The 7,134-nt window shown below is 44.5% G+C and overlaps 1 pseudogene; it reads right to left on the minus strand.

Annotated features, from left to right (window-relative positions):
* Positions 1 to 5,237: 5,237 nt before the first annotated feature.
* On the minus strand, positions 5,238 to 6,314 carry LOC136578638 (uncharacterized; annotated as a pseudogene).
* Between the last annotated feature and the right edge of the window lie 820 nt (positions 6,315 to 7,134).

A 7,134-nucleotide genomic window follows, 5' to 3' on the forward strand; every position in this document is an offset into this window, starting at 1 on the left:
ACTGGTCTCTGTAGCTCTGACAGGCTTCCGCGAAGTTCTCAGCAACGACAGAGGATTCCTTGCTGGTAATGGGGTTTGTAAGCATCGCCTCCAGCAAGTGATTGCTCTGATTGGTTCTCGAGTGTTACGACTCAGCCACGCACTGCGGCGCTCGATAAACCAATCACAGCCATTGCAATGAATGATAAGACATCCCCTGGAAATAAGACGTTGCGTCTCTTTTGGGGCAAAAATTAATATAAGACAGTGTCTTATTTGGGGGGTATAAGGTATATATATTACTTCTGAAAAAGCATGTTCTGTTAGACACTGGATGCACTATAAAAGGTCTGTTAGACAGTGGATATTTTGCAGCTTATTCACAATAGGGTATACTTTCTATTCAATGAGACTGCTTTACATTAATCTCTATTTTTGTTCTGTCCTTTGGGGCTTCTGGTACAAGAGTGTCCTTGTTAAATGTCTACTAATCTCTTGGAAAGTGACTGTGCTTTCATGTATGCCTGCAAATGACATTAACTCTACTTCATAATACATTTATACCAAGGTTACCTCAATAACTCATTTCTGCACTAACTGGTCCATGTCATGCATTCTGTATGAGGACATTAACCGTAATACAGTCCTGAAGTGGTCTCTGTCAAATGCCACAAATTGACCAAGGCACTCCGTCGACTACTAACTTGTGTGATAAGCAGGACTAATTTTCTATTATTTATGGTCAAATGGAAGCTGTTTGGTACGGTGATAGTCAGTTGGCCAAAGCATTATTGCACCTAGCAAGAGAAACACAATGATATTCATGCAGATATGATACTTTTTAACAGTAACAGCTAACGTAAAGAAGTGGCATAGCAAGTTTTTGAGACTACTTAGGTCTCTTCATTCGGCTGAGAGAGGCCCAAGTATTCTCCAAAGCTTGTTGTTTAACATCGTTCCTTGTATTTTTGAAGAAGTAGAAAAATCAGTCTGGGAACCAGGCACGCTGTAATCAGGACCGAGGAACATGGATTTAGAGTTTACTGATAAGCAATGCATTTCCGTTCCGGAATGGCATCTTCCTCAGACCACTTACCAGCTAGCCTGAGGAAGGCGCCGTTCCGGTCCCAAAATGTTGTCTCTCAGTAAATTCCGAGTCCGTCACGCTGCTGCTGGGTGCTGTCCGCTGTTTCTTCTACTTCTTCATCGGAACGCATCGCTGTTCAATGGAGGGAAGGCTGCAGCTAACCGACAGGCTTTATTGGCACAACCCATCCAGGTGTCTTTATTCCTAAGGGTGGCTTTACACAAGCATGTTTTTGTGCATGCATACGCACGCACAAAAACACGTTTCTATTAGAACCAATGCAGTCTCTAGGGTGTGTGCACATGTCCGTGCATTACAGGCGTAAGAATTTTTAGTGTAAAAAAAAAAAAAAAGATACCTGTCCAACGCTGCCATGTCCCTACGGGGATGAAGAACACATCTGCCGCATGCGGCAGATGTTTCCTTCATCCCCGCGAAGAAAAAGAATTCCCTGCTGCACCTGCCACATCTGTGATAGATGCAGCAAAGGAATTCTTAATCCCTGCGGGAAATAAAGAATTTCCTACCACAGCTGTCCCAGATGACGGCTGCGGTAGGGTATACAGCTGCCGGAATCCTGTAATCGTTTTTCAGGGAAGGGCTTTAAATATAAGCCCTTCCCTGAAAAACAAGGAAAAGTGGTGTTGAAAATGTAAAAAAAAATTATACTCACCTTCCTTCAGCTGCCGGACAGCTGTCACTGTCCAAATATTTCTGGCCCTAACTGTATGTAAAGCGCTTACCTGAAAAACAATTCATGTGTGCTAGCAGACCATTGCCTTCAATGGAGCCGCCGGCAGCAGCCATGGCTCCATTGAAGGCAATGTACGGACCTTCATACACACGTGTTTTTGCACATACAGGGGGGCGCACCTATGTACGCACAAAAACAGACTTGTGTGAAGCCACCCTTAGTGTTTGCCACAATTTTTCTCATCATTGTCTTCTGCACTATGCAGCGCTTTCTTTTGTTTTAATTATCCCTTGTGTTTTTGTTAGCCGTTAAAAGGTGTCACAAAGGCAAGCATATTATTGTCTCACAGCGCACAATCAGAGGCAACATTCTTGGGGCTAATTCACACAATTGTATTATGCGGGTTCTGTACGCCCGTGTGATACGCGGTAACTTGCAGGCAATCAATTACATTGCCTTATACAGTACCGCTCACATTTGCGTGTCGGAATTACGTAATACGTAGGCGCAAAAAAGAATGTAGCATGCTCTATTTTGTGGCGTATATACATGAGATAGAGCCCATGGTTCTCTATGGGCGCTGTGGCAATGTCTGGGTGGGGGGTCAGTGAAGACACAGTTGCTCACCCAGTCCATATAAAGTCCAAACAGCTTTATTTTTCTTGATTTCAGCAATAGAACAGAAAACCCAGTGGAAAACAGCAGCCACCGGCAGCACGTACACTTCATACAACCAAACAAACGCTTGCCCGTCAAGGCGCTAACTAGATAGTTTTCTCACCTACTATTAAGCCTTTGCAATCCAATTTTGGATTTAGGGTTTCCTAGGGGACTTTCTCTTTTTGCCATTATACAATGGTGCCGTCTGCTGGCCAGAGCCAGTACTGCGGTATGGGACATGCTGGAGAGGCCCACAACAACAGAGCGGCCAGTAATCTACAGTAAGAATACCCTGCCGGACGTCTTCCAACATCGGAGCTGTACAGCCTTCAATCAGAATGTCTTTGGACGTCAGATAGTGGATTGGAGAGGGTTAAGGGTTCGTTCACACACGTGTACTTTCACCACACATTACGCACACGTATATCGCAGTACGCGGTGAATAAAGTCAATGAAAGTAAACAGATTTTTATTGATCCGTTCACCCATGCGTATAGTTATTGCGTATGTCACACACATAAGAAAAACCGGAGCATGCTCTATTTTATGGCGTATTAAGTGCATAAGAGCCCTATTATTCTCTATGGGTGATGCAAGTACTAGCGTGGTAGTTGCGTTTATCATGCATGTTGCTAGGAAACATGCTAATGATTTAAAAAAAACAGGAACAACATAATTCTAGGTTTTCTTTTCTGCTCACGTTTTTCATGCGTGTAACATACCTAGTACACATGTTTAAAAAAAAAAAATAAAAAAAAAAAAAAAAAAAAAAAAAAAAAAAAAAAAAAAAATCGCATACATGATCAGGGAAAATTGAACAATGCACATTTGAAACGCTGCAATATTAATGTGTTTTACGCATACCCTCTTGTGAATGAGCCTTAGCATGCAGCAATGGTCAGCAAACAGCAGAAGTCCACCACGTATATGTGCTCTCTCCAGACTTTGACCCTGCAGCCTTTTATGTCCCAGTGATTACCTCAGTGGGTCCAGTACTTGCACATGTCTACAGCATATATACACACGCTCATACTCAATTGTATATGTGTCATCTCTAAGCAATGGTGCTGGAAATATAAACAAAAATAACAGGTGTACTGCGCAGGACAGCATGTGTGAGTAAACAGTCATGTGCAGTACAGTTTCACCGCCATACCTGGCAGTACGCAGGGTCACACCTGGATCCACATCTGTAAAAATACTGTAAACTGCTGCAGGACGCTTGCAGGCATTTTATGCTTACGGCCTAAGGGCTTTTGCAGACAACCGTATATCGGCTGCGTTTTCACGCTGAGCCGATATACGGTGTCCTTGTCTGCGGGGGGGGGGGGGGGAGGATGGAAGAGCCAGGAGCAGGAACTGAGCTCCCGCCCCTCGCCACTATTTGCAATGGGAGGGGCGATACGGGGTGGAGCTAAGCTTCGTGACTTAGCTCTGCCCCCATCCCACCCCTCCCATTGTAAATAATGGCAAGGGGTGGAGAGGCGGCGGGAGCTCAGATCCTGCTCCTGGCTCTTCCATCCTCCTCCCCCTGCAGACGAGGACACCGTATATCGGCTCGGCGTGAAAACCCAGCCAATATACGGTCGTTTGAATAAGCTCTTACACCGCAGCTCATTAATTTTAGTGCACTACAAATAAGGCAAATAAACATGTTTTGCACTCGTTTATAAATAAATTGAGTTTTCATTTCCTTACATTTTTCTCTCATCATCCCCTCAGCAGTGATCACAGTATTAATTTGCCTAGATTCCTTTGTAACATTTCTAAAATATGGCCGTTTGGTGGTGTAGTGAATTAATGAGCTGTTCCTATATACTGTTTAATCCTAGATGCCGTAATTCTGGCATCCAACAGTTCCAGCAGCCATAATTGCCGATAACAGTGCCAGCAATCCAACTACCACAGGCTGGCCAGCACATTGTGCTCCATAGCAATGCCATTTTTCTGTGCATATTCAATAGTGCCAGTAGACCCAGCTGTTTTATTGCTTCATTTAACTCCTTAGTGATCACCAATACGCTTTTTGATTGCGGACACTAATGAGCTTTAATCCTGTACTTACATCTTTTTAAGGCAGTGGCTTAGCTGATTACAGACAGCCAGGCTCCTGCTATAAGAGCCAGGAATGGAGAAACCTCAGATCCTTGCAGGTTAACCCCTTACATGCTACACTCACCACCGTTCAAAAGCATCAAGTTTTCTTCTGCCTGCTATCCTCGATGTCCACGTCTCACAGTAATATGTTGCAATCTGGAAGATTGGGATGGTGACTGAGGCATGCTTCAGTTCCATATTGGGTCCATGCTCACCATAGCTGTACACCTCAGTGCTAATTAACGCTTTATCTCACCTGCCAAGCTGTCACTATGATCGATGAGGGACCCATGGAATAAAAAACTATTAACCACTTTGATTTCCTTGTTGTTGACCTTTATGTGGACATCCTTGTTGGTAATTGTCATGATCTTTGTCTTCTGGATGTTCAGGTAAAGTCCCATCTACTAATTTTCTTCTTTTAGCTTTGCTGTTTCTGCTACGAGGGTTGTATCATCTATGTATCTTCAATTACTTATGGTTCTTCCACCTATTTTCAACCCAATATCCTGATCATTTAAGTCCAGCTACCGCATGATCACTTCCAAATAGAGGTTGAAAAGAAAAGGAGAGAGGATGCTTTCTTGTCTTGTTCCCTTTTTGATCTTGAACCATTCTGTATCCCCATATCTGGTTCTCAGTGCGGCTTCTTGATTGCTGTAGAGGGACCTGATTAATGTGATCAGGTGTCCTGGTACTACTACCTCCCTCAGTGCTTCTTCACAGCTTATCATGCTCAATGCAGTCAAAAGCTTTGATGTAATCAATGAAACACAGATAGAGCTTCTTCTGATACGCTCTTGCCTTTCCCATGATCCAGCTCAGGTTTGCGATGTGGTCACGGGTCCCTCTGCACTTGCGAAATCCAGCTTGAACATCAGAAAGTTCCTGGTCAAAGACGTTGCCCAAGTGCTTCTGGATGATTGCCAGAAGCACCTTGCTGGTATGGGGAATTAGAGTGATTGTTCTATACTTTCCATAATCCTTGACATCACCCTTCTTAGGCAGTGGCGTGAAAACTGATCTTTTCCAATCCTTTGGCCATTTGCGGGTCCTCCAGGTTGTCCGGCATAGCGTTACAAGTGCAGCTCTTGGGAGTGGTTAGAGCAGCAAAGCAGGGATTCCATTGAGGTCAGGTGCTTTACTGTTTGGCAGCTGACTCATTGCCCACTCCACTTCACTTTCCAGCAGGTCTAGTTCCAAATCCCCTAGGCCCCCATGTTCCTCTGGGTGGTTGCTTCTGGCACCAGTGTATAGGTCTTCTGTATATTGTTTCCATATCTTCTTGATGTCCTGCTGGTCGTTGTTTTCATTCCCGTCATAGTCCTTGATGGCTACTTGGTGGGTGGAGAAAGGCTTCTTCAACTGTTTCACAGTGGCAAATAATTACCTGGTGTGACCTTTCCTATAAGCTAATTCAAGGCTCACGTTCAGGAAGTTGTTCTTGTCTTTCCTGGCTTCTTTTCGGAATTTGGCATTGAATCTCCTTGTCCAACTATCCCAAAGCCTCTCTCCTTTTACCAGCAATATGGAGGGTGGTTGCAATTAGCTATCTCCCACTGTAAACTGGCTTCTTGTATGGTACATGTTCTTGAGTGATTTCAGTAATGTTCCCTTTTATCTCTGCCCACAGGTTGTTTGAGACCCACTTTTCTGCCTGAGCAAGTCAAACCTATTCCTCACCTTGACTGCATATTGTGCAGGGATCTTGTTGACATCAAATTTCCTCTGTATGGCAGAACGCTTGTGTAGTGGCCCAAAGTCTATATACCTGGCCCCTCCATAATTGTCATACATGTCACGTCTTCAGTGTGGATGCACTGTTCAAATTGTCTTGTCTCTAGTTATGTGTATTGCACAGCTGCAGCATGTAAGAGGTTAATGTCTGAGAGTGGCTGGGATATGTCTGGAAAATGTAACTAATTGTCTTGTCACGTGATGTTGCACTATATATGTGATTCAAGGAGTGAGTCTCGGTTCAGTCCATTTCTTCTGGGTTCCTTGAGAGAAAATGCCAGCCACATGGGGGTACCTTCAACCCTCATGTGGTGAAGAATGGAAGCCGAGGAGAGGTATCCTGATATCCCCATCCCAGGACCCCTATCTTAAGAGTGAGTGGAAGTAAGGAGCCCGCCATGCAGTGTTTCGTCTACTGAATACAAGTGAGTGTCAGTGGAGTGTTCTTTCCACCTCCAGCGTGTCTGTCCAGGAGCAGAGCCTTACAGATTACTCAGCCTGTAGGCCCGGTGTCATCCTATGTTCACCTCCCTGACCTTGCTCAACTGTTATTTCTGCACTGGTGTGTAAAAGCTATCTTTAAAGAAGTAAAGTTCCAGTCACTGCTCGTTCCCAGTGATTGAGTTATTCAACTTTCATCGTGTGTAGACTCTGTTAATTTTTCCGCCTGATACCCAACGGAGTGAAGAAACGGCGTCACAAATGACACATTCTTCTGTCCACTACACATCTATACAGGTAACTGTTGTCACAGCATTGCCTGGAAGAGATCTAGCGGTGCCTTGCCTCAGGCCGTATGTGTACCTCTGGGGAGGAGTTTGGTAGAGCCACCGTGACAAGTGCCATCTCTACCCCCGCCAGCTCCTCAGTGTCATGCCTC

The sequence above is a fragment of the Eleutherodactylus coqui genome, chromosome 9 (genome assembly GCF_035609145.1).
Source record: "Eleutherodactylus coqui strain aEleCoq1 chromosome 9, aEleCoq1.hap1, whole genome shotgun sequence".
Taxonomy (NCBI): domain Eukaryota; kingdom Metazoa; phylum Chordata; class Amphibia; order Anura; family Eleutherodactylidae; genus Eleutherodactylus; species Eleutherodactylus coqui.